We start from the raw sequence: 27,267 nt of genomic DNA on the forward strand, positions 1-27,267 counted from the left end.
CACCTTTGAATGTAGTCCCTTTATTGTGATAGGAACCTTCTCTGTCCTCAAATCTTGCGTCCCATGTATGCCAGCTATGTTCAAGGTAACGTCCGTGCCTTTGGCTTGTAGCTGATCCTTGACACTTTGATCGATGAATGATACTGTTGACCCACTATCAAGGAAAGCGTAGGTAGTCAACCTGTTGCCACCACTTTGAACCGATACCGGAACTATTTGAAGAAAACTAGTAACTTTGTTACTCTGGTTGATAGTTGCTGCGCTCACGTTAACTGCGTGACTACCCTCGTCCATTCGGTTTTCTGAGTGTAGCAGTCTGTTGTGCCTTTTGGTACATCCGTTTATACCGCACAATTTGACTTTGCAATCTTTGATTGCATGTCCTTTTCCCAGACATCCATAACATAAGCGTTCTCTCCTCACTGCCACGTATCGATCATTCACACTCATGTTTTTGAATGATGGACAGTTCCAAATTTTATGAGTGCCATCGGCTAATGGACACTGATCGCTTTGCGTTTGCTTGGTTTCTTGCAGGTTTGAACTTGCACTGAAGTTCGATGTCTTCGAGAATCGTTTTTCTCTATTTGTGTTGCGTCTGTCTTCTTCTTTGCGTTCCCCTTTAAACGCTGAAATCCCTTCATGCACGAATGCCATTCGTGATAGCCATTTTTCAAACAAGATTAGGTCAGGCCAGTCCTCGTCTTTGTCATCGACGTAGAACCACCATTTTTCTTTAAGAACTTGAGGTAGCTTATCAACTGCCATGTACAATGTCGAACTTGATTGCAAATCACCAATATGTTTGTACTCTTTGAGCACGTTCACGAAGTTAGATACAATAACAGAAAAATTAATCAGGCTGGTTGAATCATGAGGTTTCACTTGATTAGCTTTTCGTAGGCTCTCGAGCTGCGCATCTATAATTACATGCGGTCTTCCAAATTTTCTTTCTAAAATGTTCCAGGCAGCACTATAAAACTGTCCAGAATAGCCCATTCTCGAGATTGCAGATTTTGCTTTGCCTGTTAGCAGAGTCTTCAAATGGCTCATTTTTTCTGAGTCGGGAATCGTGCGTTTATCTACTGTTGCTATGAACATGCTAGACCACTCAGGCCACTCCAGTGGGTTTCCGTCAAAATTGTTCAACCTCAATTTTGGTAAACTACTGCTTGAATGTCCAGTGTTGTAGTGCCTTCCAGCTATCGGCGATATATCCCGCCCTTCAACACTTACTGAGCGTTCGCGAGAGTTTGGGTACCATGGGTAATGCCTCTGCTTATTCCGTTCAGGGCTGACGTCAAAGCGAGCTCTTGGTCGAATTGGCGTTCGCGTGTCGTTCATCGAATTCGCCCACTCCGAGACATCTCTCCCTTTTGGGGTCCAATTAAAAGGTGACTTGTCATGCGCCTTAGTCGATTGAGAACGGAAGTCATCTTTCTCCAACGCTGTTTTTTGCAATTGGCGCTCTAGGTCTCGCTCTTTTTCCCGAAGCTGATGTTGCATCTCTAGTTCTTTCATTTGCATTTCTAGATCCAACCTCTTTCGATCAAATTGTGCTCGTTCGATTTGCAACTTTCTTTCAAAATCAATTTCAAATTCTTTTATTCGTTCTTCAACCTGACGTTTCACTGAAGATGTTTCCGAAACGTTTTCTGTATCCTGGTTGATTGTCCGTGTAACCGTATTCGTCGTTGCATTACTTGTGTTACCATGGTTTTGGTTAAACTCTGGAATTCCAACGTTTTGTGCTAACTGCTGCACATTATTCGCAGGTGGTTGCTCTTCATTAGCATGAAGAGTTGACTGGCTTTGCTGGCTTGACATGTTTGTCTCTCCGTGGATATACGGCAACCACTCTGTGTTCAAATATTGAAAGTATTTTTCTCTCTCAAGTTTGCGTTTTAAAGAAATATCTGGGTCTCGGAGAGTCTCAGCTTTCTTATTCACGAGTTTTTGAATGCTGTCGTCCAATTGCAGTATCTGCTGATAAAGAGTCTTGAGCTTGCTTGGTCGATCTCGATTATCAATGAGCTCAAAACCTTCTTCCTGTTTCTCAATCCACTTGTTTCGCAAGTTGTTGATCTGGCGATCCAAAACGCTTTGACTCTGTGACGGAGTCACTTCTTGTGTACTTCGGGACTGCAGCTTGAACCTCTACAGCTCCTTTATTTGTTTGCTTTAATTTAGTTTTCGCTTTTCAACGTTCCTATTTGCTTTGCCTAATTGGCTTTGCGTTGTTGAAATGTTCGTTGGGTTTTGTTCTCGTTCGTCGATGACTTCGTCACTTCGACTGTTGGGGTTGGACAGCAGTTTATTCCACTGTCCGGGTCGGCGGACCAAATGTAACGGCTGCTCTCCTTGTGTTTCACAAAGAAAGTTTTACACCGCCCAGTTCGTTCTGAGTGGTTACAAAATCTGTCCGGATACTTCGTTTATGCAGTTCGCTTTTGTAACTGTATATCCGCTCTGCTGTACTTACCGTTGCATTAACTATTATGTTCGTAATTATTGGCTAATCTTAGTTTTTTCAACTATCAATTCGAACTGGATTGCTACAGATCACACAATACGGGATCTCTTTATGTATACCAGTTCAATCCGATAGAAAAAACAAATCGAAGACAAAGATATATGTCTAAGACCTGTTTGTGCAAAAATATTTAAAGTTAAACCTAAGTTGGCTTTTGCTGTTTGTACTCACAAGTTGAGAATACCAGAAGTTGGGGTTGTAACAGTTGAATTTCAGCTCCAATAATTCGTTGGTGCAAGACACAGTAACAGAATTTACTGCTCAAGAATAATATTTGGAATACAAGACACAGTAACAATTTACTGCTCAGGAATATTTCTAGTTCAAGACACAGTAACACGTTATTTACTGCTCAAGACAATTTGTTTTGCAATATTTTGCTGAGTTATACTTTCAGCCGTTTTCTGCGGCTACTACGTTGAGTTCTGTGTGTTGCTTTTTGTTATTTCCCCCTTTTTCTCTTTTTTCTCACGTGACAAACTGTAACTAGAACTAGAACTATAACTATAACTATTAAATGACTAAGACATCAGAAAGTGTTTTGTTTCTATTTTCCCCGCCTATACAAGCTTGTTATTCCTTAAGCTCAGCTCCAACATTTTTCTTTTTTACAAAATTTTGTCATGTTGCATACGCGGTTAGGATATTGCAATTTTGGAAGAACTCTTATTCAATATTGATTGTGTGCCAATTGTATGTAACTAAGTGCCTAATCGTGTCAACAAAACATTGAACAACAAAAACTGATGTATACAGTAGTGTTATGTCCACTTCCACATTCTGGATCTTTTTTTATTTGCAGTCATAAAAGGATTTTTTATAGGTTTCGTCTTTGTGTAAAATTACTATCTGTAGATAATTATTGCTGTCCAAATTGAAACACACATCCAAACGTTATTGCCATTTATGCAAACGATGGCTGACCTTAGTAAACACATAATTTTAAGGATTCTGAAAACAATAAGTCTTTTTTATCGTTTCCTTCTCCAATTGAAAAAAAACACTTTTCCCGAATTCCTTCTGTAAAATTAGATCGGAAGTTTTTCCCCAATTGTGGCAGCTTACAAAATAGAAGCCATTATTTTATGGAATTTTTACAGACTGTTGAATTGAAAGAAACAGGTAATCAAAACAAAATCAGTGCCTCAAGCTACTGATGGAATCATTGTTAACTTTTCAACTGATGACATTTTGGAAAAGTTAGTCTTTTGTTTGCTTTAACTTCATTCACATTAGTAATGAAAATTTTTATCAAAACTTTAATAAAGTTTGCATAAAAGACGAAATTTATAAAAAGTTTCACCTCTATCACATTTTTCTACCAAGTTTTATTTAAATGTCTACAAATTACCATTAATGGCAAACAGCGATGTTTCTTATCTTTTACATTCTTGTTTTTCTAAAACCATTTGAGAATAAATGCCTTAAATTGCGATGAAATTTCGGAACATTTCGTTCCCTAATTTTTTGTATCCTCAAATATGTATTGAGATTGAGATCTGCGGGTTTTGTTCTTTGCGATCAATTGAAACGTCGTGAAAAGATTTGAAAAGTTTCGAAATTGCTTGAACTGTTTTGAAATCGTTTATCATTTGTTTTCGGAAGTCTAGCTTAAGTTTATTCAAAACACAGACTGTGTGGTATGTTCTAACTTTTACAGCTAGCATAGCCTCCCTTAAAACTATCTACCCCCAATAGTTACAAAAACACAGTTCAAGTTTCGCTTCCCGAAATAGTCGCCGCACTCAACACACAACACTCTCACATCGCCTCAATTCTGTTTTTATTTGTGAAATACGCCAGTGATAAAGTGTACCACAGTGGCCAAGAAACTAGCCCTAAATGTGACACAAAACTAGAAGCCGTGCGACTTTTCAGTCCAAAAATTGAAAGGAACTTTGGAAATGTTTGAGTCCTCAAAGCTGTTTACAAAAGGCAAAGTTTAATTCAAAGTTAATCGCGTGTGTTCATAAAACACGGCTCTCAAACCCATAAACACTTCGTCTGGCTGCCTTGAAGCTAACTTTTGCAGATTTGTTATTTTTCAATTGTAAACAATTTGTTGTTTCCCTCTGGCTTAATACTCTCACTTCAAAAGCTGTACAAGCTTGCAAGATAAAAATCTTAAAACTAATAACATTTGAACAATTAAGGGGAGCATAAACTCGCCGATCTTATTTAAAAATTTAACAAAAACCTTATAAACATTTTACACCCCACCCCCAAATTTCGACCATGTTTAGCATAGTTGGGTAACTTTTGACTGAAGTTGTTGAATGACGTGAAAAGTCAGAAAGCTTATCTTGTTAACCAAATTGCAAAGTGACGCGAATAACTGATTTTCTTCTATTCGTCCATTCGGAAAACTTTTCTTTCCGCCACCTGGTCACAAACTCAGTTTGTTTCCTCAAATCAGTCTGGCGCGGCGTGATCTTAAGCAATCAACGCGTGATTAACCAGGTATTTCACAATGCGTCAGGTGTCAAAATTTATTATTTCAGTCTCATTTTAACCGATTTTCAAGATCATTTCACGGCTATTTTCAGTTGTTTTAATAATCAGAGGTTAATAGTAGATAAGATTTCAGACTCCGAAAGGGGCGGTCACCTTTGTCATTAACAGCCTTTTCCGATCTTATAGAACTATTGTTGCCTCTGAACAAGTAATTATATTTCTAGTATTGAAAATTAACTAACTAATATTACGACATTAAATCAAAGTCGGATAGCAAATTTTATTATTTCTCAAATTGGGTTATTTTAATTTTGAAAATAGCCCCATTTGAGGTGAATATAGGTGTATTTATGTAACTGCCTTCTAATTCAGCTTTTTCTCCCATATCTCATCAAAGCCCTCTGTAACTTCCGATCAAGGTGTGCTGGTTGGTTGGTGTGCTGTTATTATATGCGTCCGTCGCAGTAACTTTCCCGGGCCAGCCAAAGTGTCTCTAGCCGAGATATTGTGATGCCCTGAATTTAAATAACCCTCTTTCTATACACTACTTCGCCTCTGTTACTTCTATTACTCCCTCCCCACCCTAACACCACCCCACCCCCACCCTCTATCCCCCGCCCCTCTCCAGGAGACTGGATAGAATGAGAAGTCATGCAGGGAAATTCAGCTTGATTCCACTTAGAACTAATTAACACAAACCAAACCCACACACTTATACACTCACCCACCCTCTATCTATCTATACCTGCGTCGTATCTCTTTCATTAAAGTGAAGTCTCCTCTTTCTCTACTCTTTCTGTCTCGGTTAGAAATAAATCATAAAATCTCAAAATGTTACCGAGCTGCCTAGTTAAAAATGCCGAGTTATAACAAATGGAAATTTATAACTATCCCGCCCATTTTTCTACCTTATCCTCCCTATATTTATGCATATGAGGCTTTTTTTTGCTGACCAGAAAAACTCTATTTCTATCATCTTAATGTACAAATTTTGCGTGGCGCTATCATTCAATGCAATCACTATTCATAAACCCTCGTTTATTGTCTGGGTTCACTTTTTGCAAACTAGCGTCTTTAACACTTTGACCCTTAGCTCCCTTTGTTAGGGTTCTAATGTGTAGACCTCGGATGTTTGTTTGTTATCTTTTCATTCATTGTTTCACTTATTGCCGCACAAAATGTAATAAAAGCTGGGTTAAAACCAACCCCAATTTCCAATTTCACTTTGGGTTGTCCTATCTTCACCAGGTGTGAACAATTTGCCCTCAAGTGAAATATTTGACCTGTCAGTAAATCGACGTTCAGTTGACATAAAGTCTAATTGACTATTTTGAGCCCATTTTCATTTACTTACCCTTCACGTATTTAGCCCAAGTATCTTTATCCCCCCTTTGAACCCGAGTGGGCTGGAGTTTATTCGATACTAATTTACAGACCTCATAAATTTATTTGACCAATTTTTCAGTCTCTATGTTTAAAAAAGTAACCCTAGTTTATGACCAAATAAGGCAGAAGTCCTTCAGAAATCTCTCACATGAAATTATTCACAATTCGAAGTATTGTGTTGAGTTTTCCATAATTGAAGTGCTTTAATAATGTTTTATGGGAGAGAGATGAAGAAAAGCATTTCCTTTCAAGATTTATTTTATGGCATTTGAGGGGGATTTTCTGTGCCCATTTTTGCCTGGACTTTTCCTCTCTTTCTTTTCAAAACACAATTTGTGCTGCAATTGCTTCCGGCATCTGAACTGTGAATGCCAGAAGTGCTGTTGATAGGTGCCAGTCTTTCTCTCTCTTCTAATCACAAGTTTCACTTGTTTCACGTACAGGTAAGTCACGAGAAACAAACCACAATTATTTGTTTATTATTTATTCATGAAGCATGCCATCGTTTCATAATTGACTATTAGCTTCAGATCAGATGAATGCAATACCAGTTCATTTGACCCAATACTATGAATTGACGCTCAATATCTCGTATATTAGTTCGGCGTGAAAATTAGGATCAACTTAAACAAATATATGCCTCCCCCGCTCAGAACTTCATAAAAACACGAACACTGACTTTTGGCTTCTTCACGCAAGGAGTAATACTTAGACTCGGGTTGCGTTTTAAAATAAAATTGCTCAAATAAAGTTGCAGACGAAACAGTCAACTGAAAGGTTTTGCCTGGAACTCTTTTTTTCTTTTTTTAATGTCTGGTACTGTTTTTCGAATTCTGTTCAATTTAGGAACAATTTAGCGGGGACTGTTTTATCTGCTGACCAGTGAAGTAAATCAAGTTGCTGATTTTTTGTTAAACAATTCACCCTGCGCATCAGAGAATCGCTGAAAATTTCAGAATTGCTCAGGATTGGGCATATAACGAGACAGACTGTTAGATTAATCAAGCCTAATTGGGTATTAAAAATACCAGAGGAAAAATACCTTATAAACCATTACTTGAGACAATTTGTCCTCTGAAATTAGTCTTAAATAACTTATAATGAAAAATGCAAAAGCAACTTTTCATGTTCCCGGGCCGAGGTGTCAACGCTAAAAAACGCAAAGTTATGTAATATTGGCGGTGAATGCGTTGAACTTATGTAATTTCTACGCTTGAGCGTAGATCTTACATATATTCAACGCATTCACCGCCAATCTTATATAAAAATGCGTTGTTAAGCGTACATCTTACAAAAATTTGCGTTGAAACACATTATTCACCAATTACACATAACTTTGTTTTTTAAGCGTAGATCTTAAATAATTTTGTGTTGTATTTAGCGTAGATCATACACAATTTGGGTTGACTTTGGCGTAGATCTAACTTAAATTCGACACTTTCAGCGCCAATCATACAGAATTTTTCGTTTTTAAGCTTAGATCTCAAAAAAATTTGTGCTGAATTTAGAGTTCATCGTGCATATTTTGCGTTGATTTTAACAAAGGCCTTACATAATTTTGCGCCGAATTTAGCGTAGATCGTCTATAAATTTGCGTCGATTTTAGCGCAGATCTTACATAACTTTTGAGATGAAATCATCAAAGAACTTAATGAAATTCAACGCATTCACAGCAAACCTAACAAAATTTTTGCGTTTTTCAGCGTCGATCTTACAAAAATTTGATTAAATTTGCGGTGAGTTTAGCGTTGATCTTACAAAATTTTGCGTTGACTTTAATGCCGATTTTAATTGACTTGGTGTTTAATTTAGTATTGATCTTATATAACTATGTATTAAGTGTAGCATAAATCTTAAATAACTTTCCGCTGAATATAGTGTAGATCTTACGTAAATTTGCGTTAAATTAGCGTAGACCTTAAATATTTTGCATTAAATTTTACGTAGATGCAACATCACTTTTCGTTGTATGTAGCGTAGATCTTACATATATTCAGAGCAATCACCGCTAATCTTACATAAGCTTAATTGGTTAATCGTAGATCCTACATGACATTGAGTTGAGTTTAGCGGTAATCTTACATAAAATCAACGCATTCACCGCCAACTTCACATAAGTTTTGCGTTGTTAAGCGTAGATTTCAAATAAAGTTGCGTTGAATTTTGCGTAGGTCTTACATAAACGTGTTCAACACCAACGTTACACTGTTTTTCGTTTTTAAGCATAGATAGATCTCACAAATTTTTGAACAGATTTTAGCGTGGATCTTCCATAATTATGTGTTGAATTTAGCTTAGAGCTTGCAAAATTTTGCGCTGACTTTAGTGCCAAGCTTTCTTGATTTGCGTTGAATTTAGCGTTGATCTTTGTTATTTTGCTTTGAATTTCGAGTAGAAATTTCATAGTTTTTTGTTGAATCTAGCGTAGATCTTGCATAAAATTGTGTTGAACTTAGTGTAGATCTTAAATAATTTTGCGTTGACTTTAGCGTAAGCTTAAATAACTCAACGTTGAAATTAGCGTTGATCTTAGGTAATTTTCCGTTGAATTTAAGGTAGATTTTACTTAGTTATTCGTTGAATGTTTCGTAGATCTTACATAAATTCAGCTCATTCACTACCAATCTTAGATATGTTTAATTTGCTTAGCGTAGATCTTGCATAAATTTGAGTTGAGTTTAGCGCAGATCGTACAAAAATTTGTCTTAAAATTAGCGCAGATGTCACATAATATTATTGCATTCATCACCAATCTTACATAGTTTTGTGTTTTTAAGCGTAGATATTACATCATATTGCGTTGGTTTTAGCGTAATTTTATATAATTTTGCGTTGAATTTAGCCTAAATCTTACATAATTTTGCGTCGAAAATATCGTAGATGTTACTGAAATTTGCGTTGAACTAAGCGTAGATCTTACATAAATGCAGCAAATTCCTCACCAAATTTACACTGTTTTTCGTTTTTATTCATAGATCTTACAAAATTTTGTGCTGATTATAGCGTAGATCTTCCATAATTATGTGTTGAATTTAGCGTTGATCTTTCATAATTTTTAATTTACACTAGCATCGATCTTACTTGATTTTGCGTTAAGTTTAGCGTTGATCCTACATAGTTTTGCGTTTAGTTTAGCGTACATCTTTCATTTTTTGGCGTTGAATTTAGTGTAGAGCTAGCATAATCTTGAGCTGACTTTAGAGTCAATCTTAGTCTATTTTGCTGTGATTTTAGTGAGGATCCTAAATAACTTCATGCCGAATTTAGCGTAGAATTTACATAACTTTCGTTGAATCTAGCATAGATCTTACATAATTTTGCGTTGAATTTAGATTAGATCTTTAATAATTTTGAGTTGAAATAAGCGTAGAGCTCGCTTAATTTTGCGTTGACTTTAGTGTCAAGCTTAGTTGATTTTGCGTTGATTTTGGCGTTGATCTTAAATGATTTTGCGTTGAATTTAGCGTACATGTTACATATTTTTTCGTTGAATGTAGCGTACATCTTATATAAATTCAGCTCATTTACCGCCAAGCTTCGGTATAATTAAACTGATAAGCGCAAATCTTACATATTTTTGAGTTGAGTGTAGCGTAGAGCGTATATATTTTTCCGTTATATTTAGAGCATATCTTACATAAATTCAGCGCATTCATCACCAATCCTGCATAGTTTTGTGTTTTTAGGCTTAGATCTTACATAATGTTGCGTTGATTTTAGAGTAAATTTATATATTTTGCAATGATTTGAGCCTAGATCTGATGTAATTTCGCGTTGCATTATCGTAGGTTTTACATAAGTTTGCGTTGGTTTTAGTTTAGATCTTACATAAAAACAACGAATTCAGCGCCGATCTTAAACTGTTTCATACTTTCAAACTTAGATCTTGCAAAAAGTTGTGCTGATTTTAGCGGAAATCTTCCTCAATTATTTGTTGAATTTAGCATTGATCTTTTATAGTTTTGGGATAACATTAGCCTCAATCTTACTTGATTTTGCGTTAAATTTAGCGTTGATCTTACATTTTTTTGCATTGAGTTTGGCGTCGATCTTAGTTAATTTTGCGTTGAAGTTAGCGTGTATCTTACATAAAATCAAGCATTCACAGCCAATCTACCATAAATTTGCATTGTTAGGCGTATACCCTACATAATTTTGCTTTAAATATGGCCGAGATCCTTCATAAACTTGAATTCAGCCTAGATCTTACAATAATTTGCGTTGAATTTAGCGTAAATCTTACATAATTTTGCGTTGAAATTATCGTAGATGTTACGTAATTTTGTGTTCAATTTAGCGCAGATCTTATATAACCCCAGCGCAATCAGCGCCACTCCTGCACTGTTTTCCATATCTATCCTTAGATCTTACCAAAATTGGTGCTGATTTTAGCGAAGGCCTTCCATAATTGCGTGTTGAATTTAGCATTGAATTTAAATAGTTTAGGATTAGCTTTAGCGTCAATTTTACCTTATTTTGAGTTAAATTTAGCGTTGATCTTTCATTTTTTTGCATTGAGTTTGGAGTCGATCTTAATTAATTTTGCGTTGAAGTTAGCGTGTATCTTACATAAAATCAAGCATTCACAGCCAATCTAACATAAGTTTGCATTGTTAGGCGTATACCTTACATAATTTTGCTTTGAATATGGCCGAGATCCTTCATAAACTTGAATTTAGCATAGATCTTACAATTATTTGCGTTGAGTTTAGCGGAAATTTTACATAATTTTGCGTTGAAATTATCGTAGATGTTACGTAATTTTGCGTTCAATTTAGCGTAGATGTAATATAACCCCAGCGCAATCAGCGCCACTCTTACACTGTTTTTCATATCTAACCTTAGATCTTAATAAATTTGGTGCTGATTTTAGCGAAGGCCTTCCATAATTGCGTGTTGAATTTAGCATTGAATTTAAATAGTTTATGATTAGCTTTAGCGTCAATCTTACCTTATTTTGCGTTAAATTTAGAATTGATCTTACATTATTTTGCATTGAGTTTGGCGTCGATCTTAATTAATTTGGCGTTGAAGTTAGCGTGTATCTCACATAAAATCAAGCATTCACAGCCAATCTAACATAAGTTTGCATTGTTAGGCGTATACCCTACATAGTTTTGCTTCGAATATGAGCGTAGATCTCACATAATTTCAACGCATTTACCACCCATCTAACATGAGTTTTCATTGTTAAGCGTACGTCTAACATATTTTTGCGTTGAATTAGTGAAGAGCTTGCATATTTTTGCGTTGTCTTTAGTGTCAGGTTTACTTGACTTTGCGTTAAATTTAGCGTTAATCTTAAATAACTTTGGGTTGAATTTAGCGTATATGTTACAAAACTTTTCAAAGAAAAGAAGGGTATACCTCACATAAATTTGCGTTGAATTTAGCGTATATTTTACATATTTTTTGTTGAAATAATTGTAGAGCTTGCATAATTTTGCGTTGACTTTAGTGTTAAGCTTACATGATTTTGCGTTGACTTTAGCGTTGATGTTAAATGATTTTGCACTGATGTCAGCGTAGATGTTACATGTCTTTTCATTTAATGTAGCGTAGAGCTTATATAAATTCAGCTCATTCACCGCAAATCCTACATATGTTTAATTTGTATAATTTGTAAAGCGTAGATCTTTCAATAATTTGAATTGAGTTTAGCCATGATCGTACATAATTTTGCGTTAGAATTACCGCAGATCGTACATAAATTCAACGCATTAATCACCAATCTTGCATAGTTTTGTGTTTCTAAGCGTAGATCTTACATAGTTTTGTGTTGAATTAAGCTTAAATTATATATTTTTGTAGTGATTTTGGCCTAGATCTGATGTAATTTTGCGTTGCATTATCGTAGGTTTTGCATAAGTTTGCGTTGATTTTAGTTTAGATCTTACATAAAAACAACGAATTCAGCGCCGATATTAAACTGTCTCATACTTTCAAGTTTAGATCTTGCCAAAAGTTTCGCTGATTTTAGCGAAGATCTTCCTTAATAATATGTTGAATTTAGCAAAAATCTTATATAGTTTTTGGATTGAAATAAGCGTCAATCTTAACTGACTTTGCGTTAAATTAAGCGTTTGTTCTTACAATATTTTGCATTGCGTTTTGTGTAGATCTTAGTTAATTTTGCGTTGAAGCTAGCGTATGTCTCACATAATTTCAACTTAATCACAACCAATCTAACATAAGTTCGCAATGTTAAGCGTACGTCTTACATAATTTTGCGTTAATATTAGCGTAGAGCTTGCATAATTTTGCGTTGTCTTTGGTGTCTCAATTGAAATTAGCGATGATCTTAAACAAATTTGCCATAAATTTAGCTTAGATGTTACATTATTTTTCGTTGAAAGTAGCGTAGATCTTGCAAAATTTCAGCTCATTCACCGCCAATCTTACATGAGTTTAAGTTGTTCAGCGTAGATCTTACATCAATTTGAGTTGATTTTAGCGTAGATCTTACATAATTTTGCGTTAAGTTTAGCGCAGATCTTACCTAGGTTCAACGCATTCCTCAACAATCTTAGTTAATTTTGTGTTTTTCAGCGTAGATCCTACATAATATTGCGTTGATTTTGGCGTAAATCTTACATAATTTTTCGTTGAGTTTAGCCTAGATCTTACATAATTTTGAGTTGAAATTATCATAGATGTTACGTGAATTTGCGTTGAAATAATCGTAGATGTTACGTAAATTTGCGTTGAATTTAGTTTAGATCTTATATAACTCCGACGCAATCAGCGCCAATCTCACACTGTTTTACATATTTATGTTTAAATCATACAAAATTTGGAGCTGATTTTCGCGAAGATCTTCCATAATTATGTGTAGATTTTAGCATTGAATTAAATAATTTTGGATTAACTTTAGCGTCGATCTTACCTGATTTTGCGTTAATTTTAGAATTGATCTGACATTATTTTGCATTGAGTATGGCGTTGATGTTAATTAATTTGGTTTTGAAGTTAGCGTGTATCTTACATAAAATCAGGCATTCACAGCCAATCTAACATAAATTTGCATTGTCAGAAGTATACCCTACATAATTTTGCTTTGAATATAGCCAACATCCTTCATAAGATTGAATTTAACCTAGATCTTACAATAATTTGCGTTGAATTTAGCGTAGATCTTACATAAATGCAGCACGTTCATCACCAATCTCACACTGGTTAATGATTTTTAAACTTGGATCAAAAATTTGTGAGGATTTTAGCGTAGATCTTCCATAATTATTTGTTGAATTTAGCGCTGATCTTACATATTTTTGGATTAACAATAGCGTCGATCTTACTTGATTTTGCTTAAAAATTAGCGTTGATCTTGCATAATTTTGCGTTGAATTTTGCAAAGAGCTTGCATAATTTTCCGCTGACTTTAGTGTTAAGCTTACTTGACTTTGCGTTGAATTTACAAATGAACTTAAAACGTACATGTTACATGATTTTTCGTTGAATCTAGCGTAAAACTTACACAAACTTGCGTTGATTTTAACGTAGATCTTACACAATTTTGCATGGAGTTTAGCAAAAAGCTGGCATAATTTTGCGTTGACTTTATAATGTCAAATTTACTTGATTTTGCGTTGAAATTAGCGTTGATTTTAAATAGGTTTGCGGTGAATTTAGCATAGATGTTACATATTTTTCGTTGAGTGTGGCGTAGATCTTACATAAAATCAGCTCATTCACCGCCAATCTTACATAATTGTAATTGTTAAGTGTAGATCTTACATAAGATTGAGTTGAGTTTAGCTTAGATTGTACATATATTCAACGTATTCATCAACAGTCTTACAAGGTTTTGTGTTTTTAAGCGTAGATTTTACATTTTTTTGCCGTGATTTTAGCGTAGATCGCACATAAATGCAACGCAAATAATTCTGGCATTAATCTTATATAGTTTTGGAGTAACGTTAGCGTCTATCTTACCCGATTTTGCGTTAAATATAGCGTTGATCTTTCATTATTTTGCGTTGAAATTAGAGTAGATATTAGTTAATTGTGCGTTGAAGTTTAGCGTGTAGCTTACATAAAATCAAGCATTCACAGCCAATCTAATTTTTAACCGAAGATTTTAAACACTTCTTTGTTGAACTCAGCGTTCATCTTATATGAATTTCCGTTGAGCTTAGCGTAGGTCTTAAATAAATTCAACGCTTTTACCGTCAGTTTTACATAAACTTACTATAGTCATATCCAGTACTTAATAGTTGCGTTTAGCATTGTTTTGGCTGTTCTATAGACAATGTTTGAATTTTTTTAATTTAAAATTTGAGTTTTGGGTGTCTCTTTTGGAAGTCTAAAATTTTGTAAGGTCAACGCTAAAAATTCAACGCAAAATAAATCAAGATCTACGATTAAAGTTATATGAGGTTGGCGGTACATGTATTAAATTTATGTTAGATTTCCGCTTCTTTGAACGCAAAATTATATAAGATTAACGCTAAACTCTTCAGGGATGGGGGTTCGGCGATATGTAGGCGAGGTGTGGGGGTAGATGGGTATGTGGTGGGAAGGGTTAAGAGGTAGTTGGGTACGTGAGGGAAAGTTGGTCGGTACCTGGGGTGTGGGGGCTAATTTTGCACGTGACTGGGGGTTGGGGTTTTGGTTAGGTTACTAATTTTACAGTACCAAAATTGACAACAAAAACTTGTCTATTGAAACCCAAAACTATAGCTAAATGCAACTAATAAGTACTGAATATTTGTATGAACTACGCTTAGAAACGCAAATTTATTTAAAATTTACGCTAAGAAACCGCAAAATTATATAACTTCTACGCTTTGAACCGCCAATTTTATGTGCAACGCGATGTTGCACGCCGGTTTATAATGAGTTCAATTCTTCAGAAAACTAAGATTCTTAACAGTTGTAGAGGAGGCGACAGGTATGCAGGAGGTCAGTGGTTCGAGTCCCATACGCATAGGTCTACGCGTTCAATTTTTTTAAGATCAACGTTAAATTCAACGTAAAAAATTATTTAAAATCTACGCTAAGCTCATTGCAAAGTTATGTAAGGTCTACGCTAAAGTCAACACTTATTTATGTAAGAGCTATGCTAAATCGACGGTGAAAAAACGCACTGAATTTTGCGACTATTCAACGCTACTTTTCGGTAACATTACATTTGTTCGACTATTTTCATCTGCCCGGGTTAATAAAATTAGGCATCTTTTCCATTTGTGCCCCCAAGCTTCATTTGCGCATTTCATTTACGCTCCCCCTCGACGCACGTGCTCTTTTTCCATACTGATTGACTATGGAATTGCACGTGCTCTGTAACTGGGGGCGCATAACGTCCCGGGGAACGAAAACTAACTAAAATTAGTTTGCAGAAACCTGCGACTATGTAGTAATTCAAACCACATCCAATGTAAAAAGGAAATGTGCATAAGAAAACCAGGAGTATAGCAATAAGACTTGACACTGTTTTTCGCACAATTGCGATACCTCTAATCACGGACAGAGGTGACCGGAATCTCTACTTGTTAAACAATTTGAATAAAAATCTGCTTGCTCACTTTTTGCCCAACTTCACATTCTCGGTTTTATGCTCAAGCTTTTTCTGTGTACATAATAGCCAAAACTAGCCCAAAACACTTTGTTAAATAATGTGCGCAAACTCTTACGCATTTTTTTAAAATTGACCCGGAAGGTTAAAAAGAAGGCGTGTATAGAGAGAAGAATTCTGGAAGAATTAAATTCTTTCCAGATTCTAATTAAATGTGAAAAAACTGGCCAAAAGACATACATAGAAATTCCAAAAATCAGACAATAAGATTTTTTGAAACAAAAATGAGCCGGTGAGCCGGAAAAAGTAATGACGGATTCTAAAATAAATCCAGAAAAATTCATCCCAGACAAGAGGTCGTCATAATAAAAGTTTCCCCAAACTGGTTCTAAAAAGCTTATTCAAACAAACAGAATTTCACAGTTGTTGGTTGTTGACAGCTTGGCAGGTACTTTAGCAACATAATTTACGCGACTCTCTAAGACATCAATAGAGAGACATGCAGTGGGTTTTTTTTTCTCTAGAGATGGAACAGAAGGAGCAAAAAAAACGTCGAATTAGGCAATGGTTGACTCATATGTTCATAAAGTTTTCTAAAAAGATCCCGCATTCATAATTTCTTGAGAATCTGCGGCAGTGAGAACAGTTTTATTACTTTGAAATTCGTTGATAACGCTAATTGAAAGAACCGTTTATTATGCTCTTGTTATCTATTCTCTTCTGTATTTGACTTTTATTCAGTTCCTATTTGACCGTTTATAATTCAAAATAAACGCTACAGGAGATTTGAATATTGTAAGATGTTGACCCGTAAACAAAGTTATAAATTCCTTCAACAAACGCATCACTGATTGCCGTTTCTACACATTTGGAATTTTTTGCCAAGTTTTTGCATTTTTGCATTGGTTTAGTCATTAATTTGTTAAATTTTTGAGAACGAGTTTTTCTACTCTACTTAGACTGGAGCCAGCAACCCTAAACGAGGGTCCATGAAAGTAAACGCTTATCTTTGAAAAATGTTCAATTTTGAAACGCTTTTCACCCCTCACTCGTCCCCTATCAGTCACCCCCTAAGCCAGCACCGTTTCAACCCCGCTCCCCCAATGTTGACCCCCATGCTAGCATCACTATGCCACAGCTGAACACTGCTAAAAGCAACTTTTGCCGGTCTTTGAGAAACTATTCAACTCTTTTCTCGGCTGCTCAGAATGTATCGTTTCTGTTATAGTAGTTATTGAGAAGCGCGAGGAAGTGTTTTTTTTATTCAGCAAATATTTTACGAGTTTTACATCAAGTCTATTCAAGAGTCTATGTTGTTTTTCAAGATCTGTTCGCAATCTATTTCGACTTGTTTTTGTTTCAGTGAGTAGTCATTAGAGTGATGATTTTAATCACGCTATAGTAGTAGTAAAAGTTTTGAAAAAACGAGCGTTGCAAAACGTAATCCGTTTTTGAGTCTACTGTTAAAATGGGATTTGAATTTGGTTTTTCAACAAATTTTTGGTTCTTTAAGAGAGTGTTGTCTTGACTTTCGACATTTGACTTATTTTTTAATGCATTTGCTTTTGATTTGTCGCGAGTACAGTAGAGAGCAGTAGCCGTGTGTGATGCTGCTTAGTTGCATACTTGAGAACTCATTGTTTAGAAAAATTTTCGAGTTTTGACCGTATATGTTGTATTTTTGTTGTCTTCTCACATGGTAGCTATAATAAGAAGTTTCACTTGGTTTTCAATTAGAAATTAGAGTTTTTAGCGTTTGCAGCTGATAGCTGAAAATTTTTTTTATAAAAAAAAAATTTAAAGAATTTTAATTCCTTTCAACTTTCCGGTTTGTTGCACTTTTGTAATCTGATCAAGATACAATCTCTCTAAACAACGTGTCTCGGAAAAAGCTATTTTTTTCCAGTAGTAGTTGTTGTTTTGTTTTCCGTTGTATTTATAGTTAATCACAATACTAATGGATTGAACTAATCGATTTTCTATTGCAGTAAAAATTCGATTTTTTCGCAGCTCTGGTTTTGGTGCTTATAAACCATTTGTTCCGGAGCAGTCGCAATTCACAAGTTGCGTGGCTTTTTTGTGACATCAAAATAGTTTGATAAAATCAAGAATTTAAGCATACAGTCAATTAGAAATGTTTTAAAACCTTTATGTCCAGAAAAGGGCAAAACGTTTTTTTTTGTTTAAAAATCGTTCTTCGGATCTGATTTTTTGTGCTTGATGGAACCATTGTTCAGTTGACAGTTAGAAGCAAGTTTTTTAAAAAATTTTTTGTTATCGAGTTGCTAAATTTTTTTTTCTTGGGATTATTTTTCAGAACATGTCCTGCTATGTCTTTACGCTAAATCTGTTGGCTCAGTTTCGATGGCTTTGAGCTTTCAAAACTGGATGAACATGTAAGGACCAGGACATTAGGATGAATTACAGTCAATTTCAGTTACCTCTGTTCAGTTTTAATCAAATACGTACAGTACATAAGTTGCTGATGATACCCATTTTAAAAGGTGATAGTAGTAACTGTTTGATGATTTTTTAAGGCCAGATTAAAGCAAATTTTCCCCGTTCTCTGTTAGAATTGTATATTTTTTATCGCATTGGTTTTTGAAAAAAATTTATAATTGTTTTGAGGGTCGTATGTTTTGAGAGATGTAATTTTGTTTTAAAACTTCTATAGCTATTGTTTACGCCGACTTCAACACCAAAAATTGTTTGTGTAATGTCGCTAAATTTCAAAAATTATATGTTTTATGGTCCAATGAATCTTCCCAAAGTCTGCGGAATGGATAACTCGTACCGCTTATTAGCACAGAAGACAATTTTAAAGATATTGTCTTCACGATTTGTAGCCAATTTTTGGTAATTTTATTTCTTTTATTTTTTAAACGGTTTTTGTCTTTCTACACAACTCAAATTCCGTTGTCTTGTATATTTAGGTATAGAGATTATGTTTTGAAAACATTTAACATAGAACTTTAGAGTTGATTCATCTTTTTTCTTTTTCTCCCTTTCCCAGGTGAGTGGGTGGATTTTATTTGGGTCTCAAAAAGTAAGCGCCATATTTTCAAATAACGATTCGCTATGTAATAGCATGTGCTCTATGGCTGTGGTCGCAAATCATGCTCAGGGCGCACAACAAACAAACTGAATGCTCAATAAAAAAAATGCAAACAGCGCCCATCATTTTATGAAATTCGCAACTTCTAAAACTTTCTATTGGAAGACTTTTTATCAATTTTGAGTTTGTTTAACTGCTGGGGGATACTAATTTTTTACAGCTATTTTTGTTGCGCATTCTTGCTGCAACCTCGTTTTATGAGACATTTTCTTCACAACATATGATTGCAGCATATGCAGAAGTTGCTGGAAACGACTAAAATCAAGTCGAAGTGGTCACTTTTTGAAGTCCAGCAGCGAAAAAAATTTTGCCAAAAATTTTGTTTGGCCAAAATCTTTATATTGTTGTTTGTTTTTCATTTGAAGAAGGTCTGTGATAGTTTTTGCGAATCATGTGCTGTTAGAAATGTCGCTTTTTGGTCAGTTTTTAAGTCTATTTATTGTTTACGCTAAATCTTTTACACCAAGAATCCTTGAGCTTCCTCCGAAAAGCTTGTTTTTCTAAGTTTTTTTCAAACTTTTCAAAAACTAGGCCATTTTTTAAATTTTATCCAACTTTATTTTTGCAAAAGCTTGCAGATAGGTTATTGAGTGCTTTTCAGCAGGGCAAAAAAGTTTGAGGAATTTGCTTTCAAGATCATTTTTGAACTAATCTGTGGTAAATTTTGCTATATTTTGAAAAAATTTCGGAAATGTTTCTTTTTTTTTCAATTTTTTTGTCTCTCATACGTTGAACTCTTCATCTGATGGCCCTAAACTCAGTTGTTTTGTAGGTATATATTACAATAACTTCGTTTTGAAACCATTATTAACAATTACTTTGAACTTGTTTTAAATCATTTCCGTTTCTTCCCCCCCCCCCAAACCCACCCCTGACCCCATCCTAGTGGGTGCATATAGTATGAATCCCCAAACGCAAGTGCCGAACTTTTACATAATCATTTACTTTGTAATGACAGTTGTTCTGTAACTGGAGGGCACATTTTGTAATGGGGAGAACAAACAGAAAAGATCACTTTGTTTTATGAAATTTGCAATTCTTACAAATTTTATATTTGGAAGTTTTTTTAAAAATTGTTGTTTTTGTTGAACTCAAGTGGTCAGAACTATTTTAGTTTGAATCAGTTTTGTTTGCGGATTTTCAACAACACATTATTGTTTTGATGACATAAGCCCGGAGAAGCACTAGCAAAGTTTTGGACATTTCTTTTCCAATTTTTCATCGGCAGTTTCAAATAATTTTCATATGCTTTTATTCCTCTCTGTTCTCGAAATCAAGTTTTTGATTTTTGTCGTCAATTCAACTATTTAGTCATGAGAATTGCGTTCTTGATGGCAAATTTTGGTTTTAATTGCCTCATTAAACAAAAAATATCAGCAACTTATTGGTTTAACTGTTTTTTTTTCATTAAATGCAAATCCACTCTCATTTGACAATTGGTTCACTGGTTAGCTCAATGATTTTCCGTTTTTTGTTCATTTCTTGAATTGTATTTCAAGATTTGTCCTGAACAAACACGTATTAACAGGTAGAACGATGGACATTAATTTTTTTAATTACATTGGAATCACTTAGCCAGCTTTTACTATTTTTGAGGTGTGTATTAAAACTGATGTCCTAATTTTAAAGCGGAAAAGTCCTTTTCTAAAACCATAAATAGAACTGAAAAAAACTATTCTTTTGATATTCTTGACCAAAACCACAAAAATGTCCAAAGAATTGTTTTTTTTCAGTTTGTTTATCCTTATTGTTTGTTACATTTTTTACACCAAAATTGTAACTAAACTTTGCTATTTTTATCATAATCTTTAAAAAAAATCTTCCCATTGGTTCCCAATTTTTAATGGGCCAATGAGTTTCTATAACTGACGCAGTTGCTTCAACTAATACGTTTCAGCAACATTTTGAATTTATGACCTTAAATAAATATAGCCAATGTTTGTTATTTTCGCTTATTTTATCATATTTTTCTGTCTTTATGCATTTTTAACATTTTTACTCTATGTATCAGTGTATTTTTCAATTTTGGTTTCAATGTAGGTTCTTCTTGTTTTATTTGACCTTTTCACATGGTTTCCATTCATAGCTTTTGGTTTTTACGACTTTAACACTAATTGTTTCCAAAATGAATGAGTGAAATTTTGAGTTTTGCCCGAATTTGTTTTGTTGTTCTTCGTGTTGTCGTATCAACAGGTATAGTCTGATACTTTTTCTATCTGCTTTTGAACAAGGCAAAGAGAATTTAAATGATGGTTTTACTTTAACGAGTTTGATTTTTATTACTGCTTTTTTTTCGAAAAATTTCCTTGCTTTTTCCCGTATTTGTTGCTTTCTCGGCTGTTTTGTCAGTAAGTTTTTATTAATGGCAATTGTTATCCGTTTTCAAAAGCGGCAAATTTACTCAATCTTTTCATCTTTTAGCTACTAATTTTGTCTGAACTAACTTTATTTGTATTCAGATTATTTACGTGAAATCTGGAAGTTTTGATTTCTGATACGATGATAATGCGGTTACTGCGGTTGATACGCAACCAATTACTACAGCAACCAATTTCAAAACCTAATGACAAATTTCAAATATTTGCAAACCTTGGAAAAGTTCAAAAAGGTTGAGTAAAGTGAGAACAAAAACTTGTAAGCTTTTGAAATGTGATTTTCCAAAAAAACAGAGCTGTTGAAACTACAAACAATATTTCTCATTGAATTTTTATTAATAAACTAAAAGACTTTTTAAAATACTTCACTGTAGACAGAATACTGACAATCGCTCTATCAAACTTTCATTTCTCTGCATTTCTGTTTTTTTATTATTTTTTTCTAAGTTAACCAACCTGCCGTGAACTACCTGATGTAATGTTGTATAATCAGGGCAGTAATCAAATCCTTTCTAAAATTCTTCCAAATTCATTGAACTGAGAAACATTTGTTTTTGAATCAATGAAATATCAGAGAAAATTGAGCTCTCAAATGATCGATCATAAATGATTCTTAATTTTCAGATTCTCTCAACTATGCTCTCGCAATGTGATAGAAGTCCATTTTGACGGATCATCATAATTCCGAAGAAGTGGTTTCTATTTGCTGTTTTTTTAAACAACATATCCATTGATCGAGTTTTGTAAAGATCCAATCCTGGGGAAAAAAGAAAAAGAACCTACATTATGGTTTTCTGAATTATGTGAAAATTGTTTGACGTTTTGTTCCTTTGTGAAAAAAATTGGTAGAACAAAATGTTGCGTCTTCATTATTTGTACTCACTGGTCTTCAGGAAAATTTAAAAAGTTTCTTTTCCCAAAAAAAATTTTAGAAAAAAAGTTTAATTGCTTTCGAACGGTGTTTTAAGCCATAACTCAAGTCGTGTGCCTGTTTCTACTATTTGAACAGAAGTATTGATGCTCTATTTTTTATTTATAACTAAATTATAGTTTGATCCTAACTTAAAGTTTGACTTCCCCAGTGATTGTGGAATTTTTATCGTGTAAGATCTGATAAGATGCTGACTAAGAATTTTTATCTCGTAATATCTGAGCAGATCTTAAATAAAAATTCCTCTTATCAGAACTTACACGATAAAAATTCTGTTAAAAGGAATTTTTATCGTGTAAGATCTTATAAGACATCTTATAAGATAAACATTCCTCTTATCAGAATTTTTATCGTGTAAGATCTGATAAGACATCTTATAAGATAAACATTCCTCTTACTAGAATCTTTATCGTGTAAGATCTGATAAGAAGGAATTTTTATCGTGTAAGATCTGATAAGACATCTTATAAGATAAACATTCCTCTTACTAGAATCTTTATCGTGTAAGATCTGATAAGAAGGAATTTTTATCGTGTAAGATCTGATAAGACGGAATTTTTGTCGTGTAAGATCTTATAAGACATGTTTTAATGGTTTCAATATAACCGTATAACGTATAACGTATAAAACTCTATCGCGATTCTTACCGGAAGAAAAGCGCCGATTTTAGCTCTCTTTTCAATTGAAGTTTCAATTCAGCTCCATGCCGTATTTGTTCCGACTCATTTTCTGAACTGGGTTTTTTTATGTTCAGTCAATTTTCGCCGATCGATATATTCATCATGCAGGATTGTGAGTGATATCATTAGAAAGCTTGTCAAGCGTCGAATTTCGAATTAAAAAGAATTTTTTGAGTTTTGCTCTTTCTAAGGAGTTAAGAAGGTTAAAAGATTTGTAAACGTTAGCCAAACGTTGCTTAAATTTTGATTATTTTCTGAAAAAAAAACTGATAAGAAAATAATTTTTAATGATACCCTAATTGCTTATACGTTTAAAGATAGAAGAGCGTTGCTGAATTGTTTGAACCAATTGTTTATGCCAAATTTTTAGTTAAATTTTCAAAAACTCAGCACTTTTGCTTTTTTTGAAGAAAAATAGCATCCAATAACCATTATGAGTCTCATCGTTGAATTTTACAATGAAAAAGTACTCGGGTTGTCTCTTGGGTCCGTCTTTGGGCCAATATTTGGGTCAATATTGTGTTTTATGAGTAAAGCTCACGGTTTTTATCGGTCCGGCAAATTTCGTAAATTTTAAACAAATTCATGAGATTTGACGGAATTTGTTGTTCTTTTTGAACTCTTATGGCTGAGTCTAATAATTCAAATGTTTAATCCGGTATCCATAGATTAAGGAAACAATCTAACGCCTTCAGTTGATACATAAAGCTTTTAATGGTAATACAACTCGATAAATTTCCAAAATTCATTAATTATTTTTGACATAATATCGTTTTAGCCAAACTAGCCAATTTGGCGACATTTGGTACATTTTTTGGTTTTAAAGGAGAAGCAATAAGAGCAAGACCAGTTTTGGTCTAGTTCTGGTATATTGTAATGGGGTGCTGCATACTATTTTTTGAGGCACTTTTCGCCTTTTTTGTTCTTTTTGTGTTTGCTTCAGAAAAAATGATTTCAAATCAAACCTCAATTAATGACAAGTCAGCTTTACGTCTAAAGAGAGGCCAAATTCAGAACAATATCCGCAAAAGCCTTCATTTTGTCTTTAGCACCCTCACAAGAAACTAGTGAAATCTTGAATTCTGTCTGTATTAAGTGTTAATGTGTACTCTTTCGACTTATTTTGAAGAGCATTTCTAATTTGAATTATTTACCATTCCTCGTTGAAAACTTAAGGCTGTAATGACTTACGCTTCTTTTAAATTTTGATTTAAATATGGTTTTTTGAGATTTGGTTATTTCAATTATAATTTTGCAACCCTTTAGCGTACTATCATTCAAGAGAGGGAGAAGAATAGAGAGGACGCATTCTTTCCGAAGTGAATCAATCATAGTTTTATAGTTTTAATTGCAGTTTTTTTAATTACTGAATGGTTTTTTGGCGTTCCCTCTTCAAAGTTATACAAATTTTTTATTTGTTTTTCTTTGACATTTTCAAATTTTTGAGGCTCTCTTTTGCTGTCTTGTCTGACCATCATTTTAATGTCATATTACTGAACAGTCCCACCACACATTTTTGGGTTCGAAATAGGGCGCACTTGATTATTTTTTAAATGTTCAGTCAATATATTGTGATCTCTTATAACAGTTTCCTGGCAAAAATGAAATGACATTTTTGAATTTTGTCGGTTTTTCTTCTTTTTGTAGTGGTATGAGTCTCTGGATAGTTAGAGGTCTCAATGGTTTTGTTTGGAAGTATGAACAAAGCTGTTGAATGATTTCAGATGATAGCTAATTGCTTTCTTGACTTTGATTTCAGTTGTTTTCAAAAAGTGTAAACGTACTTTCTAATTTTGCCCTTTTTGTTTAGTATCTACTTGTTAATTTTTTTCCATAGAGACCGGTCCCATATGTCTTCTGGTGAATTTCAAGTCATTAGGTTGATTTTACTTTTAATCTGATGCTATTTTGACTTTTTCGTTGTTTTTTTAAAATATGGATACATATTTAGTTTTGGTCGTAAGTAATGCTTGTTGTATTTAGTTGAAGTTGTTTTTTCTCTTGTCTCTTGTGCTCCTTAATAGTAGCTATCATCGGCTCTGAAATAAGTTAATTTTTCATTTATTTTTTATAGTGGTTAGAGCTAAAGCAATTTTTTAAATAGATAAAACAAATACTTTCGAACATTAAGTGATTTTTTGAAAATTTTCAAACTCTTCCTCAATTGGTGGATAATTAGGTCAAAAACGTGGTTGAGCGGGGTCAGAACACTATGAGCAGAGGCACTGTGTCGAGCCTCCTTGTTCGACTTGACGTTTTCCAAAATTTAAACAAATCTTTTCTTTTCATTTTTTCCATTACGAGATATAATCATCATACAAGATCGACATCGACATACAAGATCTATCAATTGATTTTCATCCAGTGAAAACACAGCAGCTCACAGCAGTCACAAAAGCATACATTTTCGTGCACAAGTTTGTTGCAAAAAAAAACAAAAGTCCTCGGAACATGAAGCAGATTTTCAAAATGATACAGTGGGTTGTTTCATAGAACAACAAATGGGCAAATATTTATAGTAAAGAAAGACAAAACCGTTTGTACTCATGTCTCCTTCATTACACTAATCTGATAAGATCCTTAAACGCGTTGCTTCATCTATTGCATTTATATCTCTCTGTAGTATCGAATTGATGAAAAACCAATTTGCATCAAATGGAGGTTGAATTGAAGAAGATTTAAAAAGGGATGTGGGCAAGATTTTTCCTCTGATTGTCACAAAAAAAAAACAAAATTGCATACAAATTTCCAGGAAAACAAATTTGCGTGGCGTTCAGTACTAAGAAAGAACAGAAAACAGGAGAAAATTAACAGTTGTGATTCGAAAATGGTTTTTGAAAAATCCGAAATTCAGTTTTTGTCAATTTTGAACGACAAGATTTTGAATGAAGTTTTTATCCAATCACCACATGCGATCCTTCACCCATTGTGTCACTACGTGGAAATCAACAATCACAATCAATATATGCAACTAGTGGTGTGGAGATAGTTGCTTACACTTAAACTGTTCAATTTTTTCAATAGTTAGTTACCTTAAAAAATTTGATGTTTTTTTTGCTTGACAGAACTCCCGGGATGACCCTTCTTAGATACCATATCAAAGACCATATATGGTTCCATCCAAGTCTAAGCAAAATTTCTTGCATGATCTTGCTATGGTTTCCAAGAAGCCATAAATGATCTTTTATCAGAAAACTTTTATCAGAAAGCTTTTTATCAGAAAACATTACCAAAAATATCGGCAATTTTGTTCAAAGCTCAACGTGGCACTGAGCGTAATATTAACAGTTACAATTCACAGTTCAGACCCTGTATCCTCTCAGGTTATCCAAAGCAATTTACAAAAAAAAGATATCACAAGCAGTTGGTTCTTTTCATAAGAGACTAATTCTTAGAGGAGTGATGCACCCCTTAAGAGCTATCTTTTGCGTATAACGGTTGACGCTGTTTGCTGTTACTTTTAGATTTATACAGCGATAACTAGTAAAAAGTAGTTGGCGACTTTTACTCCACAAACCATCAAAATTTAAGGAATTTTGAAAAAGTCATTTAAGCGAATATTGGAACAGTCATTTTCAAAACTCCTTTTTCCGAGGCCTGTTTTTTTATGAAACTCACTTTGAAACTGAATTTGATTGCTCTGCTGTATGAAAAAATTATAGAACCAGAGTCCTAACAGCCGGTAATGAATTTAAACCTGGAAAAAATTTAACCTCCCTCTCATCCTTGTTTTTATAATAAAAAGATTATGCAATTCTTTCGAAAGATGTATTTTTTGTGAAAAATTACACGTTTCCGGTACTTTCTCGGAACTGTAAAATCTTTGTCTAATTTGACCTTCTAAAAAACTTGAATTATTGTGATTGATTGACTGATCGGCTGCATCAATCAGTCAATTAATCTGAATAATTTGCTCTGAAATTAAATTTCACCCTAATTTTCAAGACGCTTTTCATGAAATGCTGTAATGAATTTACACTCATTTTTTACAATCACGATGGTCAGTTTTAAATCATACTGTGGTAGTTGATAGCTATACCTGCTTATATTTTAATCAAACTCTGACCCGAATTTGAAAAAAAAGACGCATATTTGTTTTCTTGATTTTTTCGACAAATCCGTCAACTGTCTAGCCGCGATTTAAATGTGAGTAATTAACATTTAAGACTAATTTCCGGTTGTTCTATCTCTATAGCTATATATATTTTTTGAATATAGAGCCTTTTCGATTACAAATATTTTTTTGGGAGAATTAATGTTTGTCATAAGCTTAATT

At 34.0% G+C, this 27,267-nt stretch overlaps 1 protein-coding gene across 10 annotated transcripts in view; it reads left to right on the plus strand.

Moving 5' to 3' along the window:
• Positions 1–27,267, plus strand: part of LOC142345918 (muscarinic acetylcholine receptor M2-like) — a 170,088-nt gene that overhangs the window by 104,480 nt on the left and 38,341 nt on the right. Inside the window, exon 2 of one of the 10 annotated variants that reach the window (XM_075398368.1) lies at positions 6,357–6,816. The exons of 5 other annotated variants lie outside the window; for them this stretch is intronic. The gene's annotated coding sequence lies outside the window, so the exon portion shown is untranslated. 4 more of the 10 variants (XM_075398377.1, XM_075398375.1, XM_075398378.1 and 1 more) reach the window with 4 other exon arrangements.

Source organism: Convolutriloba macropyga, chromosome 9 (genome assembly GCF_964194025.1).
Source record: "Convolutriloba macropyga chromosome 9, txConMacr16.3, whole genome shotgun sequence".
Lineage (NCBI taxonomy): Eukaryota > Metazoa > Xenacoelomorpha > Acoela > Convolutidae > Convolutriloba > Convolutriloba macropyga.